Source organism: Uranotaenia lowii, chromosome 3, assembly GCF_029784155.1.
Source record: "Uranotaenia lowii strain MFRU-FL chromosome 3, ASM2978415v1, whole genome shotgun sequence".
In the NCBI taxonomy this organism is placed as follows: domain Eukaryota; kingdom Metazoa; phylum Arthropoda; class Insecta; order Diptera; family Culicidae; genus Uranotaenia; species Uranotaenia lowii.
Genome location: NC_073693.1, coordinates 293,070,805 through 293,096,313, shown reverse-complemented (window position 1 = coordinate 293,096,313; position 25,509 = coordinate 293,070,805).

The following is a 25,509-nucleotide window of genomic DNA, read 5'->3' as shown; positions in this document are numbered from 1 at the left end:
GTTGATTTTAAACGTCATTTCAATTAATCATTATAATCCTTTTGTTCCCCATGTGTCAAGCACCGTTGAATTCATTATTTCAAACTTTTTCGTTTTGTTCAATTCATATCTCATAAATCAGCAGGTAGGTACGCAATCCTCAATTCAGCCTAAGCTGCCAGTCTGTGACCATAGTCGTTCGCTCGCTGATTCAAACATACGACCATATTTATTTCGATTTCCATTTGCCACATTTCAAATCTGCTGACAGGTTGCCGACAGCGTTCGTTCGTAATTCAAAGATAGGTACATACATACAGTACAGCCCTTGGAAGGTACTTCCTGTAATATTTTTTTCATAGTTTTTACATCCTCCTGCCGCTTTACAAAACCAGTTGCTGCGCTGCATTTATCTATCTTGTCTGCACTCTTTGATATCAGGTGCCGTCACTTGGTTCTGTGAAATTGAGCTTGTCTGGACCGTTTTGTGTGCTAACTTGAAAACTGGGTACAGTCAAATTGTTAAAATTCATATGAAAATGTGTGTGTGTTTTCCCGTCGGCAATGATTCCAACTATCCGACACAACATGATTTCTCCCGAACAGAATAAAACATACCAGACATTAACTAATTTGAGCTTTCGCATGAAAATCGAGGAGCAGAAGTTTTTCAGTCCCCCATCCCCCAGGGGAACGATATGATTATTTATTGTGACCGACTTTCCCGGCCTGGAGACGGAAGTAGCCGTCATCAGTGGCTGTCATCGACGGCGGTGCTGTCTCTAGTTGTACAACAATTACCTGTGCATCTATCGTGTATCCACAAATTCCAGTTGCAATTTATGGCGTTTGAAATGTTTTACTGCTTACCTGGAAATAGATGGAGAAAAAATGAAAGCTTAATTAATTTGATCAAGAATTAGGTAAATATGTTTTATGTCAAGATGAATGTTAAACCAAAGAAATAATTTAACAAATGTATACGAGAAACGAAGACAAATTTATCAAATTTATCTTTTTTATGGGGGGGGTAGGGTCTAACGGGTATAAAAAAAACACCATTTTCACGCTATCGTTCAAACAAATGTATTCAAATTTTTTGCATTATACAAAGCATTGTTAAAAGAACATTTAGTAATTTTTTCGTAGAAAAATATTGAAAAATGAGCCGGTGACGGAGCATTTTCGAGGATGCCTTTTAGAAAACAGGATTTGCGGTGGACACTGTATCTCAGCACAGAATCATCTGAATTCAAAAAAATCAGAGCAAAATTTTTTTAATAGATGTTTTTCTGTACCCCAACGTTTTTATTTAACTTAAAAATATTTTTATGAAATTTTTGTGGCTGTTTGAAGTAAAAACTACGATTTTTCACTTAAAAATCCGCCATTTTTCACCTATAAAATCTCCCCAAAGTAAAAAAATCAAAAAAGAAAAACGTTGGGGTCTGGTATTTTATATGTAGAAAATATGTTCCAAATTTGAAAAGAATCGGATAAGTAGTTTTCAAATGACGATGTCCATGGACTTTAAAAATGTGCTTTCGAGAAAAACGCGTTTGAAATTTCTGCTCTTGCATTCTTGCAGTATTAGATAGGAGGAGATAAAGGCCTATAACTTCTACAGTTTTTCTTCAATTGACTTGAAAATTTAACACAACATTCTTGAAATGTTTTACAATAAGAAAATAAAAAAATAAAAAAATCGATTTTCTGAAAGTGTTAGACCCTACCCCCCTTAAATGGCCGGCCTTCGACCAGACCGAACTGAGCGTCATTGGAAAATTTAAAAACAACGGAAACTAAATCTCGAGTTATTCTCTTATGTCTGTTTCTTGGAAAATGCATCAGGGGCCAAGATCCAAGATCCGGGATCGGGATCATGATCCAGGTTTATAATCCAGAATTAGGAACCGGTACCCTGATACCGTATTAGGTTTGAGAGAGGCCAAGTATCAGGACCAAAATCTGTATCTGATGAAGATAGGGATCAAGTTTTGTTTCGAGCTTCTTTACGTAAGAATAGTTAAAATATTACATCAAAAGGTATTAAAACCTTGTAAGAATTTTTAATTTTTTTTTAGTTGGTGAATTCATAAAATTTGTTCTTGCCTTATGATCAAAACGTCACCCTCAAAATGCATTGATTAGATATGTTGTCTTGTCAGCCTTTTCGTAAACTGCCGTGGGCGCATTCCACCAGCTATGCGCATTTAGGAACACTTTCTCCTATTCTCAGCGAAAATCTGAAAAAGGCAACGTTCGCTAAAAATGTCTTCGCGCACGGAAAGCTCAGTAGGCCCATGGGCAACGTTGAGACATTGAAATCTATACTTTCAACCAAAGAAATCTGTTTTATCTGTGAGATCGCAGCAATCCTTGCTCGGGACCGGACGTTGTTTTTGTCGCTGCTTTTTGTCGTTTTCATGTCTCGTGATAGGAAATATGAAGAAACATAAATAGGTGATTTATGATCCTAGTGTAGTATCAATGTTTTTTTTTACTTGAAAATGGAGTTTTGAAGAAAAATGTGTGTACAGTACTTTTTTAAAGAAGTTATTCACGTGGAATAAACGGTGTTACGCTCCCGGAACATAGGATCAACCCTTGAATGGTAATCTGCATGCAGACGAGTTGTCGTATTGAGCTCCAGTAACTTGTTCCGGATTTTAAGATAAGTGGAATTTATGATTGTTTTTTACTTTAACATTTCATTAATTTACAGCAATTACACGCAGCAAAAAATGTTTTTAGGGCAAAGTAATTTTCCTTCATTTAGTCGCAAAACAAAGGAAAAATTCTTTTATTCTGGGACATAAAAAATTCCTTTGTTTCTAATCGGTTTTCCTTTACTTCAAAGAAATTTCAACCTTTGAAATTTAAAAAAAATCTTTGATTCAAAGTTTTCTTTTCAAAGAATAAATCCTTTGTTTCTAAAGTTATTATTTTGAATCGATCTCATTATATTTCGCTTCAAATGAAAAGGAACTCGTTTCAATAGAATATTTTTTTTTAATCAATTTCAATTTTGTTTGGATTTAAATACCAAGTTTTCTCTGAATGTAGAATAAAAAGCAATAATGGAACAGCTAAGCTCTAAGCAGAAAGAATCGTTCTATTTTCTCAGGCTTGACTGTCATACAAGATCAAATTTCAATACCGAACTCGATGGGCGGTCAAACATGAAAGTTAATTGATACTTGGTGAACGATAAGTACTTGTTTCCATCGCAAATTAGGGCTTAATTCATTATTGTTATATTCAATAGTGACATTTTTACAACTATGTATTGGTTATCAAAATTTTAACTGTTGTGTACTTATCACATAAAAACTTAGAAATTGTGTATTCCCTTTTATGCTCAGTTATATTTTGACGTGAATAATTTTAATCAAAAATCGATATAAAGTTTGTAAAGTACAGACTATTAATATTTATATGGTAGTTATAGAACTTTATTTAAAAATATTCTGTGCATTATTATTTCTACATACACACAACATTTAAGAAAAGAAATTGTGGGCATTTTTTATTGTCTTCTGGACAAGATAAAATCGAGCATTTGCTAGAACTATTATTTTTTTTTTTTTTTTTTGACTGTTAGTTTCAAATATTAATCAATGAAAGTTTAAGGCAAACCTTGAAAATTGATAACTGAAATGATAATGGAAAACTCGATTTTTTTTTCATTTCCAGACGGTTTTTGTGAAATTTAAGTATTTTTTAAGAGAAAGAAATGGATTGATTGAAAAGTATCTAGTATACTAACTTCTGAACTGAATGTGTTACATTTTAGGTGGCTGTAGACCTACTTTATTACTCCAATTCTCAGCAGCTGAGTAAAGAATATCTATACCGATTACTAGTTAATAAAAGTATGTAGAATTTCTAATCAATACATTTTTTACTTTATTACACCATGACATTTTTTCGTAAAAGGCATAAGGTATTGATAAAATTTGTTAGTTTGATAGGTAGTGGAGTTTAATTTTTTTTAAGTGATAGGTAACAACAGTTCTAAGGAAAAGGTGTCTTTTCCTTTTTTTGTTTAAAAGGTCTTTTCTTGGATCCAATCGCACTAAATCAGGAGCTAAGATTCAGAGGGGTTTAGGTGCAGAAAAGTTTCGAGAAAATTCGCTTCAAAGTTGTCAAGGGGCTAAATATTCAATATTTTTTTGCGAATTTGAGCAGGCAATATTTAATCGAAAAAATCGTAATAATTTTTTTTCAAATATTTTTGAACCAGATCTAGATTGATATATGAAGAATTGATTAATATACTTTATTCAAAATTTCTTTAATGCCTTACACAGCAAAAATTAATTGCTGAAAAATTACAGCAACTGTCCTGTAACAAAAAGGAGCAGGACATTTGCCATAATTTTACAGGTCGAAAAAAAATTACAGGTCCTTTGTTTTACAGCGAGAATATCAATTAATGGCTCCTTGAAAATAACAGACCGGTAAATTTGGTTCATTTTTTATTTCGTTGTTTATATTCCAATTGGATTTTTTTTCTCGAAAATAATTAAATGTTCATATCAACTATTTTTAAGCTGTAATTTTTATTTTTCTCAAGCAGATACAAAAAAATTACAATTTTTACTACACTTTCGGCACTTACAAAACACAATCCACAAGGACTTTTTCTGTGTATCGTTTAAGTCGGCAAATCCAATTTCCTTTTCCTCTTCCTGCCAATTGGAAACCAAACGGCTGCTTGTAGAATATGTGGGAAAACTTATTCATCTTCGTTTGGATGTGTTTGCTTTACTTTGGTAAAGAATCATTTGGGCAACTATTGTGCTGGGGGATGTTTATTCTTCGCTTTTATATCCTGGAAACAAAAGAAAATAATGAAAATTGAATTTCTAACACGTCTTAATTTAATTTAATAAAAAGCTTAATGTTGAAGATTCGTTATTTTGTTTCAAATCCTATTAATTTCAAACAGCACAAATAAATTAAATCCATGCACAACAAATTCTGTTAGTTTGCAGCTGTTAAAAAAACGATTTTTTACTCACCTGAAAAGCTACGGCTTCTGGATGAAAATCCTCTACTGTGCCACCCTGAGACTGACGAATAATTCTGGCTTTCATACAACGTTCGTGAAGCTTTTCGGAACCGACAGCTTAAAATGTTTTCCCGACTGGCGAAGACGTTCCACAGATCCCCGGTGCTTGTGAAAACTCACCGGTTGAAACTCCTTCGTGTGCCCATCGATACCTGTGTGCAAAAGTCGTGGCAGCTCTGGATGTTGCTGTTGTTAAAGATGCGACGAATTAACAAAAACAATTGATGGGTGTTAGTTTTCGGATGGTGATTTTTTTTTGAATATTACTTACGGCATTAGTGCGAACATGCTAATCTGCTTTGCCCGACCGGCGGCCCTTCGAACTGTGCTGCATGTGCTCCCGGACAGCATGATCCGGATGATTCTTGCACCTTCCGCTTCGAGATCCGTAGAGTCTTTGTAACTGCAAAACACTGTTTTGCCATTGCCATTGATGGTCGCAAAATCGCGCCTTGAAATTGTTGTCTTCCGAATCTGCGAAAAAACGATAAAGCGCCGAACCGATCGCACCGACGTTATGTTTTTTTCTTGGAACAATTGCTGGAGTTGCTCCGGCACGAAACAAACACGCGAATCAAAACATCAAAATAAAACGGTACGCGCTCTCATTTTGACGTTTATGCACAAAACTGGGATGCCAGGCACACTTTTCCTAATGAACAATTGAAAATTATTGGAAGACTCGTAATTTGACGCCAAGTAATTTTGGTTCGACCTGTAAAACTACAGTGCATATCCTGCTCCTTTTTGTTACGGGATAATTGCTGTAACATTAAATAATTTTTCATTTACTTTTTGACTGATCAACTGAAAATTACGTGTTTTTCAAATATCAGGTTGTTTTATTTTAAAGGCAACCGTTTTCAATGACACGTAATAGTCATTATTTTTTTCTGTGTATAATAATAGTTTGATAAATACTGATCATTTAAAGCTTTGCTCAAAAATTTCTTATAAAATCGGATAATTCTTTACAATAGATTTAATTTCAAACTAGGAGGAAATGCGATCCATGGAACTTCTCTCTATTTGTTATTTGCTGGATTTCTAATAGTCAGGCCTGCCGGAAACGGATTTACTGCATAGTTTAGGGGTCTGTACTGTCTTTTTACCCATATTTGGGATCGAAGGGCCCACTTCGATGCTTGGTTTGAACTTCGTTAAGTAATAAAAAAAAAAAATCCACAGTTCATGAGTTTTCAAGTCGACAATGAAGAATTTTTGAGGTGATTGTGCAAAGTATCTCAAACACACGTTAATTTAAAAATTTGAAAAAAAATTGGCAAGATGATCCTTTTAATAACCAACACAACGCTGCCAAAACTTTGCATTTCTAAACTTTAGGAATGTATCTATCATCGAAAAAATGTGCCCGGATTCTAAATGATCATAGCTTTAGTTACTTTCTTCAAAATCCTTGATTTGAACTGGGCTTGTGATATAGCTCAGTTGGCAAGTCTGTTGTCTCCTCAGCCGATGTCTGCGAGTTCGAGCCCAAGAGTTAATATCGAACACAGTTGTAAGTTTTTCAATAACGATCCGCCAACTGTAACGTTGATAAAGTCGCGAATGCCATAAAGGTGGTATAACGACTATAATCGAAACAAAAAAAAAAACTTGACTTGAACCATATAAAACACATTGAAACATAAACAAATTTACAAAAAAGTTTCAAGATGCAGAGTGCAGGCAGTTTTTTAGTTCTATTCATGGAAAAATTGGATGAAATCTAAAACATCGATAAAACTTAAGAATTGAAGCTCTACTCTATCTTAATTTTAAAAATCGATTCTGCATTGGATAGAAACAAAAAGATGGAGAAAACGATGAAAATCTTCTGAACCAGCAGAAAAAGCTAGTTATTTGCAAAAAAAATTAACAGAATTTTAATAAATACAAAAGCTGTTTGGTACACCCAAAGAAGAGGTTTCAAAATTTGAATGTCGGCGCTAACTCTATGCCAAAAATGCGCAAAAAGGTGTACTGTACCAAAGATGATATGATTTATAAAGCACTACTTGCATTTACTCGAGTTCCCAAGCAAAATGATGCATGACCACTACATTCTAGTAAAACAGAAAAAATAATGTATTCAAAAAAATTAAATATTTTTAAAATAAATATTTTTAAAATAATTTAAATGGAATCTATACCAATCCCCAAATTCTTGGGAGAGTGAGTGATAACACGAGAAAAAAAAACACGAAACAGAAAGCTCCTACAGTAAAATTCCTATCAAATTCCATAACGTAGTTTTAAAGGAGCTGTGGGTAGTCTTGAGACATCTCCGAAGGGTTTTTTAAAGCTTTGTCTATAAAGTCGAATAAAACTATTCTGTTGGATGTTTTATTATAGCTTATAGAAATAGCTTTAAAGACGTTAAAAAACAGGGCCAACTAGTTCATACGTTAGCTTTAAAGAAGTTGTGCTAAAGCGTAGAATGCGCTTTGTCTTATAAAGGAGCTTTAGAAAATAGTCTTAAACGACCTGTGAAGGTTGGCATAAAACATAATTGTTTCTTGGGTTGTCATAGTCTTTTGCCACGGCCATCATAAAAAAAGCACTGCGTTGGCCGTTTTACCCTCCTTTTTCTTTGATGGCAATTAGATTGTAAAGAATGGGAATGCGGAAGGGATGAGAATGGGATGGGAATTGGATCGGAATGGGATGGGAATGAGATGGGAATGGGATGGGAATGGGATGGGAATGGGATGGGAATGGGATGGGAATGGGATGGGAATGGGATGGGAATGGGATGGGAATGGGATGGGAATGGGATGGGAATGGGATGGGAATGGGATGGGAATGGGATGGGAATGGGATGGGAATGGGATGGGAATGGGATGGGAATGGGATGGGAATGGGATGGGAATGGGATGGGAATGGGATGGGAATGGGATGGGAATGGGATGGGAATGGGATGGGAATGGGATGGGAATGGGATGGGAATGGGATGGGAATGGGATGGGAATGGGATGGGAATGGGATGGGAATGGGATGGGAATGGGATGGGAATGGGATGGGAATGGGATGGGAATGGGATGGGAATGGGATGGGAATGGGATAGGAATGGGATGGGAATGGGATGAGAATGGCATGAGAATGGGATGGGAATAGGATGAGGATAGGATGGGAATGGGATGGAAATAGGATGGGAATGAGATGGGAATGAGATGGGAATGGGAATGAGATGGAAATGAGATGGAAATGAGATGGAAATGAGATGGGAATGGGATGGAAATAGGATGGGAATGAGATGGGAATGAGATGGGAATGAGATGGGAATGAGATGGGAATGAGATGAGAATGGGAAGTGAATGAGAGTGGAATGGGAATGAGATGGAAATGAGATGGAAATGAGATGGGAATAGGATGGGATCAATTGCGATGAGAAAGCTTGTTTGTGCCGGTCCAGCGTAGAATCTTATGCCGATAATTCCACCTCCAAGGAATGTCATTATTGGAGTAGAGTCTTTTTTTTTTCTTTTTTAATAGGAATTTAATCCATTGAGGTCATTCTTCTTCGGGAAAAGATTCTAATTTGTGGATGTATATAAATTTATTGTTTTTGAGAAATAAGATCAGTAGGTAGGTCATCATTCAATCTAACTTTATTTTACTTTGGAATACGTTTTGATAATTTTTTTTTGTTTTTTTTAGATTAAGCTACCCCAGTAAAATACATCTATTCCCCTTATTCTGCGCCGCGCGTGAGGTCACGATAGTCGATTCGAGTCGGAGTCACGTGAGTCTTGTCACCTTATTCCCGAAGCCGATGTGACAGAGATTCATGACCAGCTGACTACTAGATTGGGATAAGAACTCAAAAAGTTCATTCTAAAAGACGTTTCTCACCTAAAGTGACTACTGGAATCGGGTGACTAGGGTGGTTCGACTATCGTCACCACACGTGCGGCGCAGAATAAGGGTGACAAAAAAAACGAAATTTAAGATTACTCTTTTTCAAAAATTAGTTCTGATAATTTTGTTTGGTTTGTTAAGTTTTTTTTTTGGTGAACATTAGTGGTTAGTAATAAGCACTTTAAGTTAAAAAAAAAAGTGTTACAAAATAGTAATTAAACTGAATGAATCCGTATTGTAAAGTTGTTTTAGCTTTAGTAACTATTTACTCAAGATGAACTACTCTTCAAAATAAGCTAATTATTTAAATATCCTAAATCCTGTATCGACTCCTGTATTCTTTTTGAAACCATTAGAAACTCAAAATATAGCACAGAAAGAACAGTAACTTATATTTTTTCGTCAAGGTCATAGAAATGCATTGTGCTCTAAAATGGTTCCGTGCTAATTGTTCTTTCCTTGAATCGCGTAAAATCCCATAAATTAGTCGAACATTTTGCACACTGATCCCCGAAAATGAGAACACACACAGCAAATTCACGAATGCCAGCGAGCTTTAAAACCATTTGTCGTAAATCAAAGTTAAGCGCCCCAAGATTGTCGTCTTCTTTGTTCGGCCTTTTGAGAGTAGGTATAGTAGAGGTTCTTTGCAGTACACGAACTTACGAACGAACCACTTTCTTTTGTCGTACACATTATGTTCTTTTCGGGATTGCTTTCAATGAATGTTTCCTTTTTGTCTGGATGGGGTGTTATTGTTGTTGTTGTTGTTCTTGTTGCTGTTTTCAATTTCATCCCCTCGTCGTCGTTCTGCTTATAAATATGTAGTGCACCTATTTAGAGCCGTTTGGTTTTTTTTTTGCAAATTCAGTGGTTTTGGCAAAGATTTCCCCGGTTCTTATCATTTCACTTGCTCTCAGACTCTGTCCTCAATACACATCTACTTCAATATAAACTCACTTTGTCTTCGCTCATTTCGTACTGCATAACCTGAGGCGGCCGACCGGCAGATCAGCATATTCATAGCCTTTACATACCACGATTGAGTGTCATTGTTGCAAAATGAGGGAAGCGAGCTGAATGGAGGGGACGACATCGATCATGACAATGATGCTGATACTCTTGGAACAACTTGTACTTTATGATTGTTCTTGTTTCAATTGATTTTTTGTACCACGTTTTCCAAATAATCTCACCATTCGACCGACGACAACAGTCGTTGAGATGTTTGAGGATTGGAAACAGGAATTTGAAGTGGACGAAGTTCCAAGTTTTTGCCCACTTGGGTCGTCCAACATTGTAGAAATTAGAGGGAATGCTTTCCTGAAGTAGGTTTGGAAACGAAACGATACAATCAATAGATGATGTCATACAGTTGATTGGTTTCAAAAGTCTTCTTAAGAAGAATCATAATTATGAGTCTGAGGTTTGAAACATAATGACTACAATTTTTGAGAAACTTGAAAAAGTGAAACTGTGAAGAAAATATATTTTCCAAATGTTCTGGAAAAATTCTCTATGTAATGTTTAACTGTGAACCAGCTTAGTGACCGAAAGACACAAGTTTTCCTTTCTTCAACATATTGTAAACGGTAAACTTGTGAGAATGTAAAACATACCTTTACATAGTTCAAGAAAAATGACAACAAACAGTGCAGGGAGAACTTTCTTCCCCTGCTTAAGCCAAAAAGCACTTTGCTTTCTCGATTCTTGGCTCAAACAAGGACTACCCATCTTCGTCAGAAAAATCCTTCTAAAAGAATGGCTGAGGTACGCCACTCAGTGTGGTAAAAGAGGAAATTAAAGTTGGAAACTGTTCCATTCTTGAAAGGATATGCATACACTTTGAATTCGTCAGACAAACATGGACAGATTCACGATGTGGTCCATGGAACCGGATTGTCTAACAGCCTCAACGTCAATGAAGTGCATCGGCGAAAAATTCCCCAAATTGCACGTATCTCTGACGAAGCAGTTTTCGGTTCAAGTGGCGAGACGATGATGGTTCAAGGGATAGGTATCCTACCTTCTTGTTTCCAGAAAGTGAATGATGATGTTTTTACAACTTCTCGGCAGTCGGAAATTGTAGCAAAGTTTTTCGTGTTGTTTCAAATGTTTGATTGTGTCTGAGAAATCCAAATTGACTTTCCTCGCTCCTATGAACGGGATTTGATTTGTTTTGTTCCAACCTCAACTTATTTGAAGGAGTGCATTAAATTCTGAAGTATTTGGGAAATGTACTGCTGATTTCAAATGACCTTGGAACAAACTATGTTGTAAGGGAAATCATCGAAAATAAAAACATTCTTAAAACATGACTTGACATGACCTTTCATGTATCAACAATCCCAGTCAAAAGTTTGAGATCTTCAACTCAAAAACATGAAAATTTCGTTCGGCTTATCTCAATCGTCTCATGACATATTCCATGTCTACAGAGTTTATTCGAAATATCATAAACAGTAACTTCTTTCTGTAAATTTGACAAAAGTACATACTGACTTTCTACGACTTAAAGTTAACCAGATATACTTCAACCGATGTACAGCAATTAACTAAAAATGGAAAACACAAATAGCACTATCTGGCAATGAAAATGGAATAATTTCACCACCGGAGTAATGAAAGGAGGAGGAATAATATGCCCCATCTACAAGAAGGGCGACAACTTGGACTGTGAGAACAACCGAGCGATCACTGTCCTAAATGCCAACTACAAAGTGCTGTCCCGAATCCTACCACCAAATGCCAAAAGCAAACAGATTCGTAGGAAGTCATCATGGAGGGACGGTCTACGACGGACCAAATCTTCACACTACGGCAAATCCTCCAAAAATACCATGAACACCAAGTCCCCACGCACCATCTATATAAGACGCATACGACACGATCGACCTTTAAGAGCTATGGAAAATCATTAACGAGAACGGCTTTTCCGGGATGCTGACCATGATGATCAAGGCGACGACAGATCGAACTCATTGCTGCGTGCGGATTTCGGGTTAACGAATCGCGCAGAGGGCTTCGACAAGGCGATGCATTATCCTGCATGATGTTCAACGTGGAGCTACTCGATAAGCGGTTTACTGGAGAAAGGATGGAAAATCAACCTTGTTTCTTCAGCAAAATTTTCTCAAAGAATGCAGAAGCCAATTCGAGTTGTAGGAGATCCCAAGATGAGAATTAACAGCTTCGTTACTCGCACCGAACAGTGTTCCCACTGCCAAGGAAATCATGAATTGTGGAAGTGCGACGTTTTTAAAAAGGTTTCTTTGTCCGATCGCTATACTACGCTGCGTAAAGTCGGTGCTTGCTTCAATTGCTTACAGAAGGGGCATAGAACGACCAACTGCAGTTCCGAGAGCACTTGCAAGAAGTGCAAAAAGCAACCCCCTGGCAACTTGACAGTTCTGGCGAGTTTCGTGTGCCTGATTCAAAATCGCAGATGTCGCATGTGTACCGCTTGTTTACATACTTTTCGTGCCATGCGTATAGAAAGGGCACATCATCAAATGTGGTGCGAATCAAGCAAATTCATAACTTTCGAATGAATGAAAAAAAGATTCAAGCGAAATTATTATTTTCATTCAATAATCTACCTGTTTTTACATTGTATAAGAACAGTTTTTCCATAAAACGGGAAATGTTCTGATATAATATGAAAATTTTGCCTATCTAGAATTATCATATGTATCGCAGTTAATGAAAATCACTTGATGATTGTTGTGGTAATGTTTTGTTTTACATTCATTGTGTGCGGTTGTCCTCAATAGTTTCGGTGGAAGGGATACTTGTCCCAAACAACAGCCGTATTTCAGTGAATTATTTTGATCAGTCCAGAAGTTTAAAACCTAATAAAGGACACACAGATTTACGTCTGTGTTCGACTTCGACTGAACTTTCGAAAACAGATTCATTTTACATATAACTGAGCAAAAATTTTTAAATTTGAATCGTTTTTCCATTTCTTGAATCAATTGAAATAAAAAATATTTCGATATGTGTCCTTCCGTCATGTTAAGCCGCTTGATTTTCGCTTTGACAGAACCAGAGAACCAGAAAAAACTGGCACACGCGATTTGTATGGGAAACGTCAAGTTGCCAGGGGGTTGGCAAAAAGCGACACCATACAATTCTTCACCCGGAAAACAACAATCAACAGTAGCAATCCGAAACCTCTGCTACGTCTACGAAGTTTCCCGAACCAAACCAGCATACATCGAAAGCAGCGCCAGCTGCACAGGTTGTTCCGGAATCCGAACACCGTTCATCGTTCTGCGTGCAACCCATGGTAGGAGGAAAGCAGATACTTTTATCAACAGAAGTAGTTCTTGTTTGTGGCAAAGCTGGAGAACCGTATCCTTGCCGTGTACTTTTGGACTCTGGGTCGCATACAAACTTCGTGACTGAAAGATTGACGATTGATCCAGTTCTCTCTCGATTCCTGACGGTATCCAATTGGCGGATCCGAACTTCTACGTACCGGAAAAAGTTGACATGCTTCTGGGCGCGGAAGTATTTTTCCAAATGTTGAAAACCGATCGCCTACATCTCTCAAGTTCTGCCCAGTTTGGCTGGGCTATCCCGAACAAGTGTTCCGGAGTTGTGCAATCATTCTGCAATACCGTTGAAGACGAAAACCTGGACGCATTAGTGAAGCGATTTTGGCAGATTGATTCTTTTGGTGACCCCGAACCAGAAAGAGAACCCAAAAAAGAAGTCTGCATCCAACACTACCTGGACACCTACCAACGAGCACCCGATGGACGATATATGGTCCGTCTTCCATTCAACGGTTTGCAGCACAAATTGGGAGATCAAGAGTGATGGCCAAAAAGCGATTCCATGCCGTTGAGAGACGTCTCGACGCATCACTCGATATCAAGCAACAGTACAGTGAATTCCTCAGAGAATACGAAGATCTTGGTCACATGAAACAGAATGCCAACGCCAATCAAGATAACCAACATGCTGCATACTACGCGAATTCCGATTTGATGCTGGCTGATGTTCCGAACGAAAACTGCGAAGTGAGCATTAATACAGATCCCAGCATAAATACCATCATGAAGACGCTCGGCGTTTCATGGAAACCGAAGGAAGATTTTTTTACTTTTGTCGTACCTCAAAATGTCCACTTGAAGATTACCCAAGCAACAAGCGTTCGATACTCAGTGACGTCGCCAAGATTTTTGATCCGCTTGGATTCCTCGGTCCGATCAACACAACAGCTAAGTTAATCATACGTGATCTTTGGTCATTGGGATTGGAGTGGGATGAGCCTGTTCCTCCCTACAACTTGAAGGTTTGGAGCAAATTCTACCGTCAGCTGGAGACGCTGAATAGTATCTCAATTCCGAGTTGGATTTTTGGTGATATGGCAAAGAAAGTCGAACTCCACGGGTATGCTGATGCATCGGAAGCAGCTTACGGCGCTTGCATCGACGTACGTCTTGTTCTGAACGATGGATCATCGAGAATGCAGTTGGTCTGTAGCAAGTCTAGAATTCTACCGACTAAGAAGACCAAACAAAAGAAGATCACAACACCCCGAGCCAAACTTCTTGCTACTCAATTACTGGCCCGACTAGTGACACAACTACTTGATCTACTGAAGCATCGCAAGCAATCGAGACATTCAACATTACAATTCACTTCGTTCGCAACCATCGCCTTCTTTGTTTTTGAGACCGGCATCCGTCTCAGAGGTACTGTTAGAACTCAGCAATCTAGATTCCAACAAATCTCCTGGTGCTGACAATATTACCGTAGACACACTGAAAACACATCACTTGGCGTTCTCCAATATCCTGACAGATATCTTTAATGAAATAGTCGGAACCGCAGTTTATCCCGACGCATTGAAACTAGCCCGAGTAACTCCTATTTTCAAGTCCGGAGACAACTCAGACGTTTCAAACTACCGTCCAATCTCAACGCTCTCAGTATTGAACAAAATCCTGGAAAAACTCCTCGTCACCAGGATAAGTGAGCACCTATCGAGATACGACCTTATAAGCCCGCGCCAGTATGGATTCCGAAAAGGATGCAGTACATTAACAGCAACTACTGAACTCCTGGAAGATGTATATGACGACCTAGACAATCGTAACTACGCCGGTGCCCTGTTTTTGGACCTGAGGAAAGCATTCGACACAATAGACCACTCCTTGCTGTTGCAAAAATTGGAATGGTATGGAATACGAGGTCAGCCTCATCGGTTAATTGAGAGCTACATAACAGATCGACAACAATTCGTGTCTCTGAAAGGACACTCTAGTAGCAAAAAATTCATTACAACGGGAGTACCACAAGGGAGTAACCTAGGTCCGCTGATGTTTCTAGTTTTTATCAACGACCTTCCACAACTGAACCTACATGGCAAAGCTCGGCTCTTTGCCGATGACACCATAATATCATATAGTCACTCCAACCCCCTCCAGATTGTGGAATGGATTGGTAATGACCTGCAAGTCCTTCAGCAATACTTCGATTGTAACCTGCTTTCGCTTAACCTATCAAAAACATCGTACATGTTATTCAACTCCGGTCGTCGCTCCATACCACAGCTGCCATTAATCCGTATAGGCAACACGATTATTGAACGTGTGCGCCAGTTCAAATATCTGGGATTACTTCTGGACGATACCCTATGCTGGTCAGCCCACATAAAGCAACTGAAACGAACACTCGCTCCGGTCTGCGGTGCAATATGGAAAATATCAGCGTTTATTCCTACTCACTGGCTGATAAACGTTTATTTTGCGCTGTTCTACTCGAGGTTACAATACCTAGTATCGCTGTGGGGCAAAGCATGTAAAAGCCGCCTTAGGGAACTGCAAACCATGCAAAACCGTGTCCTCAAGACTGTCTTCAAGTTGCCTTATTTATATCCTTCTGAGTTGTTATATGGCATAAATAACTCGGTACTTACTATACTTGGTCATTTTCTTCTGATATTCTATCCGTCTTTCATTTCAACTCTTTAACCCTCACCGGTAAAGCCGCAAATTAGTTTCATAAAGTGTTAATTAACTATTATATTGTATAAACTTGTGAAATAGCAAACGAAAAGTGCCAAGCACTCCTTCACAGAGCATTATCTCGCTCACTGGAGTACTCATACATATTTTGGAAAAATATTGTAAACGAATTGTTAAAATTGTTTTGATAGGGTTTTGTGCCTGTTGGAGAAGAGGCTTCAGAGAAGCTTAACTCCAGCGGGCTTTCCCTGTCCGAGGAAAAAATAAATAAATAAATAAATAAATAAGCGAACTTTTGACTCCATCGTCCTGTGGAGTGACTCTCAAATCGTGCTCTGTTGGCTGCGTCGTCCTCCAGAAACATTATTAGTGTACGTCGGAAACCGAATGCGAGAGATACAGCAACTGACGAACACTCTTGAGTGGCGGTACATACCATCGAAAGAGAACCCTGTGTATGTCATCTCCCGAGGTCTGTCACCAACAGGTCTTCAGACGTCTACTTTGTAGTGGAATGATCCGCCAATTATTCAAACCAATCATACCGAATCGCTGAACCCGATTTCCTATGATGAATTACCGGAATTGAGACGAGTCGCCCTACCTGCTGTCAATGAACACCCTCGAGTCGAACTATTCAACCGAATCAGCCGATTTACCATCATGCAGCGGTCCATGGCATACGTGGTTCGCTTCTGTGACTACGTTAAGAATAACAGGATAAGATTGACTAAAGGATCTCTAACAGTCGATGAGATTCAGCGGTCTACTACACTTATGATTCGACTAGTGCAAGCCGAAGTATTTGACACCGAGCGTCGAATGCTAACCAGTCCGGAACAATTCTGGCATCCCCTGAGACATCTGAACCCATTTGTAGACCCAAAAGACGGCATTCTCCGAGTAGGTGGTCGCTTGAAGCACGCTGACATACCACACGAAAGCAAACATCAAGCCTTATTGCCGCAGAAGCATCCATTTATTGCAGTTTTGTTGCGGCATCTTCATCGCTCCAACATGCATATTGGTCAACGAGGACTCCTAGGCATTGTTCGCCAACAATATTGGCCTCTTCACGCCAAAACCCTGATTCGCCGAGTGATACATCAATGCGTGCCATGCTTCCGGACGAATCCTCGTCCGGCAACTCAACTGATGAGCGATCTCCCCGACTAACGTGTTCGACCAGCACCAGTATTTGCAGATACTGGTGGAGCCCTTCAAAATTCGTTCGAGTATAGCAACCCGTAAACCGCAGCAGACCAAGGGGTACGTCTGTGTCTTTGTATGCATGCATACCAGAGCCTTGCACTTGGAAGGCATCTCAAAGCATTCATAGGCACTCTACAACGCTTCGTGAGTCGTCGTGGAATTCCTCGTAACCTGTATTCGAATAAAACCACCAACTTTGAAAGAGCAAACAACGAAATGTGTCGACTAGCTGAGCTTTTCCGAAATGAACACCATCACCTTGAGTGATTGGCATTTCATTCCACCACGCAGCCCCACTTCGGCGGTATTTGGGAGGCCGGGTCAAATCGGTGAAATTTCATCTGAAACGAGTACTTGCTGAACACAAACTTTCCTACGAGGAGTTGGCAACGGTCCTTACACAAATTGAAGCCATCCTAAATTCTCGTCCTCTTACGCCTACATCAGAAGACCCCAACAATTTGGGTGCTATTACATCTGCACACTTTTTGATCGGCCACGAACTCCAGGCGATACCAGAACCCTACTATCAACACATCCCTCAAGGTCGAATCTCAAGATGGCTGTTTGTGCAGGACTTGAAGCAGAAATTTTGGAACGTCTGGATGATCGACTACCTTCACGAGTTGCAGCGTCGCCAGAAGGACTTCAAGGTTACGAAACTCAAGGTTGGCGCACTTGTCTTGGTTATCGACGACAACACACCGCCGCTTCAGTGGCTGCTTGCTCGATTACCGACCTGTATCCTGGTCCTGATAACGTTGTTCGTGTGGTCGGACTGCGGACACAAACCGGAACAACAAGGAGAGCAGTCAAGAAGATTTGTTTGTTGCCCCTGGACAACGAGGAGGTCGAAAGAGATTTGAAATGAAACATTTCAACGGGCCGGAGGATGTTTCATCGTGTAGTCATCTAGACTGCAACCCTGGACGAGTAAAATCAACCTACAGTTGTCAAAATAAAATATAAGTGAACGATACATTTATACACTAATACAAGAAAAATAGATCAGACTAAAATTCGATTCCAACTGACTTTTGCATGACACAGTTCCTGACTGGTCACGGATGTTTCATGCAGTACCACCATCGGTTTGGACACGTGGCTTAGCCATCCTGTCTAACCTGCGGAGACATAGAAGAGACGCCAGAGCACGTAGTGTTCAGCTGTCCAAGGTTCGAAGAGGTACGTGCTAACATGATTGCCGCCTGCGGACCGGACACGACAGCCGACAACATCGTGCGGAGGATGTGCGAGGACGCCAATACTTGGCGCGTGGTCAGCGATGGGTTCACCCGGATCATGACTGCCCTGCAGAGGAGTTGGAACCAGCACCAGTCCGCGATCGGTGTAGGGTGACTCCCTGAATAGTGTGTCGGGGAGCACCTGAATAGTGTGCGTCCGACCCTGGTAGTAAAGCATACAAAGATAAGACTCTACCTTCTGCGTTTGCCGAGCTGCTAGGTACGTCGCGCGCCTGTGTGTAGGATACCTCCAACGTTATCGTCGCGGAGTATCCGAGTCGAACGCGCCGTCTGCGACGGAGGCTGTGGAGACAAGACATGACCTTCTCCGCAGTCGAACTCGTAGGGGGAAGAGTATTCACGTCGCGAAGTACTCTCGGGTAGAGTGGTCTCACGTCGCACAGTGGGCCAGGAACCACACTTTTGCGGTCAAAATTTACTGCAGGCCAGAGGCTTCGTTGTAGCTCATCGGTGTCTTCCTGGCCCACTGTGCGTCGCCGTCGGATGAGGCACTCGAGTCGGGTAGGATGACATCACCCTCGGGATTCATCTGAGTCGCAAGCGTCTAAGACCCGTACGTGTGCTGTGACAGGCGCGAGTCTAGGATAAGCTGCTCTCGATTCGGCACACGGCGGGCAAAAACCCTAGGGTTGCCAGCCAAAAAGGGAGGAGGAAGACCGGACCACGGTCGGAGTAGAATGTCCTTTCGGCGGGTGGCATTCGAGTAGTGTGCGTCCGATCCTAGCAGTAAAGCATACAAAGATGAGACTCTACCTTCTGCGTATGCCGAGCTGTTTAGGTACGTCGCGATAGTTGTGTAGGATACCTCCACCGCCGCGGAGTATCTGAGTAGAACGCGCTCCCTACGAGGGAGGCTGCGGGGATAAGACTTGACCTTCTTCGTAGTCGAACTCGTAGGGGAAGAGTATTTACGCCGCGAAATACTCTCGGGTAGAGTGACTTCACGTCGTCGGCGGGTGAGTCATCTGAGTCGGTGTAGGATGAATTCTTCGCCGGGAATCATCCCAGTAGTTTTTCGTAAAGCCCCGGACGTGTGCTGTGACAGGCGCGTGTCCAGTATAAGCTGCTCTCGATCGGCACACGGACAGGCAAAGAAGAGAGGGCCTCGTGCCAAGCCAGGCGGAGCCAAGATCTCAAGTCGTTAGAGGAGAGGTCATTGGTCTATTGCAGTGGTCTCGAACAGAGGCGGAGCGCACGTTTTTCGTGGGAACCAAGCTAGTCTCGATTTGCGAGTAAAGGCCGGATCTCAAGTTGTTAGAGGAGAGGTCCTAAGTCTTGAATCGTAACAAGAGGCAGGGTATATATGCTGGAGTTTGACTCGAACTGGAGTTTGCCGATGAGCGCTTAAGCGCGGACTTGGTCTCCCATCGTGGGTATAGCCTTTGTTGCAGGTCCGGAGGAGAATTATGGTCAGAGGCCCCAGGTGGACTTTATGGCGTAGGGGTACATAGTATCATGAGTCGTCCAATTGCACCCATGGACCCAGAGTAGCATACTGGGGGGACTCGGTCGCTCGCCGTGCCTTGGAATGCAATCCGTAAAAAGGATTTACCACCTGGGTGATCAACTAATAAAAAAAAACTAAAATTCGATTCCAACTGAACCACACGCGTTTTGATTTCTTTCCGCAAATTTCAACCGAATGTATACAGTCCACCATTTTCATTCGCGACCACGCGTAACAAGAAGAAAGGGTCTAAAATAATCATTGAAACATTTCTCGTGTATCCAAATACCCTCGCATGCAAATTCTCGCATGCAAATTCTCGAGTTATGTAAAAAAAAATGTAAGACAGCCCCCCTCCCTCCTTAAAATATCACCATTGGTTCATTCTGGTGAATTTTTTTTTTGTAGTAGTACAATGGTTCGAATATAATTACAATGCAGAAATCTTTGCAGATGGCTAAGGTATAATTGTACAAAATTTTGTTGAGAAGTATTGATTTTTAAAAAAAAATTGAGCAAATTGACCCATTCTCACCCCTTAGAGGGGGTGACTATGAGTCAATGTTGTTGCAGTTGAATATAATGTTACCAAAATGATCAAATTGACCAAAATTTAAAATGAAAAATTGTCTGTTGTTGAATATCAGAGCTATGGTTGCCAAATTACCGTAATCATGAGTAGGTTTGGGCATTAAAACCTCGGCTGTGCCTCAAATAGTTAAAAAGTCACCTCCTTGATCCAAAGTAGACGGTAAATGAGAATATTGCAAGTGGAACTGAAACTTCTTTTATTGTAAAAATCATTTCCTTAAAAATTATAAGATATTTGAACATGAAAATTGCTCTCATGTATAGAAAATAGATGTCTGCTCATGTGCATATAGTTATCATACCCTTTTTAGTATTCATACATTTACAGTAAGGGCATGTGACATAGCTTAAAAAGTCAGTTGCTTCCTGAGTCGATGTCCGTGAGTTCAAGCCCAAAAGTAAACACAGGTTTACCAGATAAGTTTTTCAATAACTGTTCGCCCACTGTAACGTTGATTCAAATTCTCGATAGCCATAATCATGCTAAAACGACTATAATCGAAACAAAAAATACATTCACAGTAAGACACGAATGCCACAAAGATGGTTAAGTGTCTCGAATAAAATATTTATAAAAAAGTTCATTTAGAGTATTTTTCTTAGTGTGTGCATTTATCCCGCCTCTCTTCATTTTAAATCATGACCGAAATGGATTTTGATTAACTATAATAACAGTGGATTTTGATCTGATTTTTTTTTCAAAAACCATCAAATGAATCTGATTCCAGATTTCTAATGTTGGGATTCGGATTACAAAAAGTAGATTTAATGTCTGAAAAAGTTTTTTCACTTATTTTGTTTCCCCAGTATGTAGGTATTGGCTAAATCAATTCTGGGATATCAGCATTCCGAATCAATCAACTCAGGAGTTTCGATATGCCTTTTACTCACCCTCGTTACACGACTAACCTGACTCCATTGCATAATGTTTTATTTGTTTTACTTATACGACCACCTGCCTTCCGACTGGGACATTATTTATTCACTAGGTTCCTCCAGCCGGGTAAAGTTAATTGATATTTTATCCGATCGAACTGATTCATATTCCTGCGAATGTGGACCGGATGAGCTAGTTACATAAGTTAAACACTTTTTGTTCGAATTCAGTTTCCTTAACCAAATAGGGTGAACTTTTATGGTTATGTCAATTTTCATAAGGTACAAATTTTCGAATTGTGTGTAAAATTAATACAGATCGTCAAGGAATTCTCAAAATTAAATAATTGAATCAGTATCGTGTTGTAACTTTCAAATTAACAAAAATAAATATGCGATATGAGAAGTTTTAATATTCAGAGGCTTTTCCAATTAGCGATCACTTAATTCTCTTCAGGTTCGTGTTTTAATCTGTGGGGTCTAAAGTTTGCCAAACCAGCATAATAAACGAAACAAATTTTCTCCTCCGCCGGCCGGTTCAAAAGCGTCAACTAACTAGCAACATCGGAGGCAGCAGGTCGATAATGAGATACGCCCACACGACGTCACAAGACAAGTAAAATCAGTCGCACCCACAGCAGGTGTTTGAAAATCAAGTTTAATTGAGTTATCCGATATTGGAAAACACTCACACTCTTTGTCTGGTTTGGTGGTACGAGATCCAAATGGGAAAAGCTATTCCGCTCCTTCTTGGCTCTCTGTTCCAGGTTCATATTATCGAATCCCAAAGCTAAGGCAAGGCTCAAGGTACCCAAGGAGAAATTGTTCATTCATGTAATTCTACCTGCCAAGGTAATCTTCTTTCGTCCATTTCCCGAATGGAAATGGTGCGTAGTTACTTACCGAGCGTTTCCAGGTGCTTTTAATAGCAGTTTATCGGAAAAACGGAGAAGCTTGTCGATTATAAAAAAGTTAATCGCATCGTTTTTTTTCTTTTCCAAGAAAAATTGTTTCAAATGACATTTGAACTAAATTTACTAATTAAAATAACAAAGATTAATCTATCAATTGACACGAAAAAATTATTAAAAAAGTTGACAAGTCCTAGTTCCTACTTCTCAAATGTTGAGCTGCGCATTTCTCGAACAATATCGAAGCAGCGGGTGCATGCAAGAATATTAGTTCTATCTGTAAGGTAAAAACATTGGAACATAGGTACATGTACCTACGTAATACTGAAACGGGAGCCAAGTTTAACGGCTGGCGATTATGGCAGCGATTATGGGGAAACCGGTGAATAGTAATTTTTCTTTATCGATCAATTTTACATCTCCGGCTTGGCTATTGGAGATGTTTCCCGTGCTATTATAGTTTTGCCGTCAGTGATTTTTTGGGGACTTGTTCAATAGTTTTTTCATTTGTTCAATATTTATCTTGATTGACTAAAAGTATTTGATTAGATTTTTATTTCGTTCTCTCTGTGTAAGTTATCTACTGCTAGCTGGTACTACTTTTGTGACTACTCTTTTTCTCTTTCCCTCTCATTTTTTCTTACTCTCTTTCAATCTTTCTCTTTCTTTCTTTCTGTCTTTCGTTCTTTCTCTCTGGGTGAAGTATCAAAATTAGTGCCAAATTTCCAAGTTCATCGATAAACAGTGTTTATTAACCCTAATCCACTCTTGAGTGTCAATCAGGGCCGTACACGGAGAAAAAAGACCACAGTTGTTCTAATTATTTCAGCTGATTATACTAATCATCAAAGCGTAGTTGATTTTTTCGCATCCAACTATAAATATAATAGACTCCACTACAAACTGATGATTGACTTTGCGCAATCAACTATGAATATAATAGAATCAACTGTAATGATATAATTGATTCAATTGTTAAAATGATAGATTCAACTACATTTTTATGATTGATTTTAGGCATTCAACTATAAATATATTAGATTAAACAATACAATTGCTGGTTGACCTAGAACATTTAACTATAAATATGATAGATTCAACTACAAATGAATGATTCTAGGTATTGAACTATAAATATAGTAAATTAAACTATAGTTGTATGATTGATTTTGTGCATTCAACTATAAAAATAAAAGATTGATTTGATTATAAATATGATAGATTCAACTATAATAATATGATTGAATTAATTATAAAAATGAAAGATTCAACTATAATAATATGGTGATATGGTTGATTTAATTATGGTGTTTCCGCAGATTGCAGGTTCAAGTTGTATCTTTTTCGAAAAATTCATGATATTTACGGCTTATGTTCTTTCGTTCTTTGATACCTCATGTTTCTCTATTTCTTTCCATCATCTACGAAAATGTGATTATTTCCAGGTACAAAGATGTACCAAGCGATTTCATAACATCAGTATTAATTTTTAACAATTTTCTATGCGAACCCCGCTTTTTGGATTTGGAGGGATTTGAAAGTATTATTTAAACCATTCCCGGTTGCTCGGTCCAGCGGTTTCCTGAAATTGTTCAAATTGAGTCATATTTTTATTAATTTTGTATTGGAGCCCACCTCTTTACAGAAGGTATTTTAGAAAACATATCCGATCCCAAAAACTCTTACATTACATGCCATATTTCAAATTGTTCGGTTGAGTATTTTTCGAGTCTAAAGGGAACAGACAGACAGACAGACAAACACTCATTTTTTATTGATAGAGATGAGTGTCCTCATTATTTAAATGAAAAAGTCTTTCAATACAACTAATCATATAATTAGATCAAAACCTGTTTGCCAAATAAATAAATCATCTCCTCATATTAAAACCCTAATAATGATCAATTTTTCACAAAATTTGTTCGAAAATTGATCGAATTTTATCATACCTTTGAAAATTTTGTATTGGAGCCCTCTTTACAAAAATGGTAATCGTTTAGAAATTTATTTAATAATCTCATGACATCAAGTATTTTATAATGTACCAAATTTGACTAAAATCGTTCGAAAATTGTTCGAGTTCTGATATATTTAACAATGAACATGAAAGAACCCCCCACCCCCTATCCTACAAAAATATTTGTAAATACAATTATTGGTTCAAATACAGCTAAACCTGTCTACCACCATAATAAATCATTTAATTATGTCAAAATACGTTTGTGTAAGACATTTGATGAAATTTTTTAAATCAATTGTATAGATCGTGTCATAATTTATGTAAATTTTGAATGGGAAACCCCCCTCCCTTAAGTCGGAGGGGTTTTCAACTATTATAGAAACTATCTCCGGCCCCAAAAACACTCAGACGCCAACTTTAACGATGATCGGCTCAGTAGTTTCCGAGTGTATAGGGAACAGACAGACAGTCATTTTTATATATAAAGATAGTTGAATGTACGAAATCAATCAGCTTGTCTATCATATATATTGTTGAAATTTTGATAATTATAGTTGGTCGAGAATCAATCAGATATATAATTGAATATAAGTGGATTATTGTTAGAAATACCATACTTTTTTCTCCGTGTAGGAAGAACCGCGTCATGGGGGTTTGGTGACCTTTTTTTTAAAGATAATTTGGATCAATTAATACATGAAAAACAAATTAAACCGATTTTTTGATTATCAAAATTTATAAAAATGACCTGCCTGTCTGTCTGTTCCCTATAGACTCGAAAACCACTGAACCGATCAATGTGAAATTTGGTATGCAAGAGTTTTTGGAGTCAAAGATAGTTTCTAAAATACTTCCAGAGCGCTCCGACTCTAAGGAGGGGATGCTCCCATACAAAATTAACACTAGAAGGACCGGCAAATTGAATATACCTATTCGGACCGTGACCAGTCAAAATGACTGGTAAAGGGGAAATTTTTTATATCATAATATTTTTAACTTTTTTCTTTTGAAATTGTTTTGTTATTTATTCGATATCATTTTTGTTATAAAATGGAAATATTTTTTCACCATGGGTGCACGGAATCACCTCAATGTGGCATAGTTGACGAATGCGTGTATGTCATAAAATGAATATGTCAAATAATTATCAAAAAATCAAAACACATTATCAATCTAATTGTTAAATCATGTTAGATGGCTATGGGTATTGACTTTGGGTGCACGGTTCCACTTCAGTTTTGTTTTAGTAGATATTTTCTAGCATCCATCGCTCTGAAATTTTTTAACACGTTGCCTATAAATTATACCTGATATTGTAGGTTTTGAAGCATATTTTTTCAACAAGTA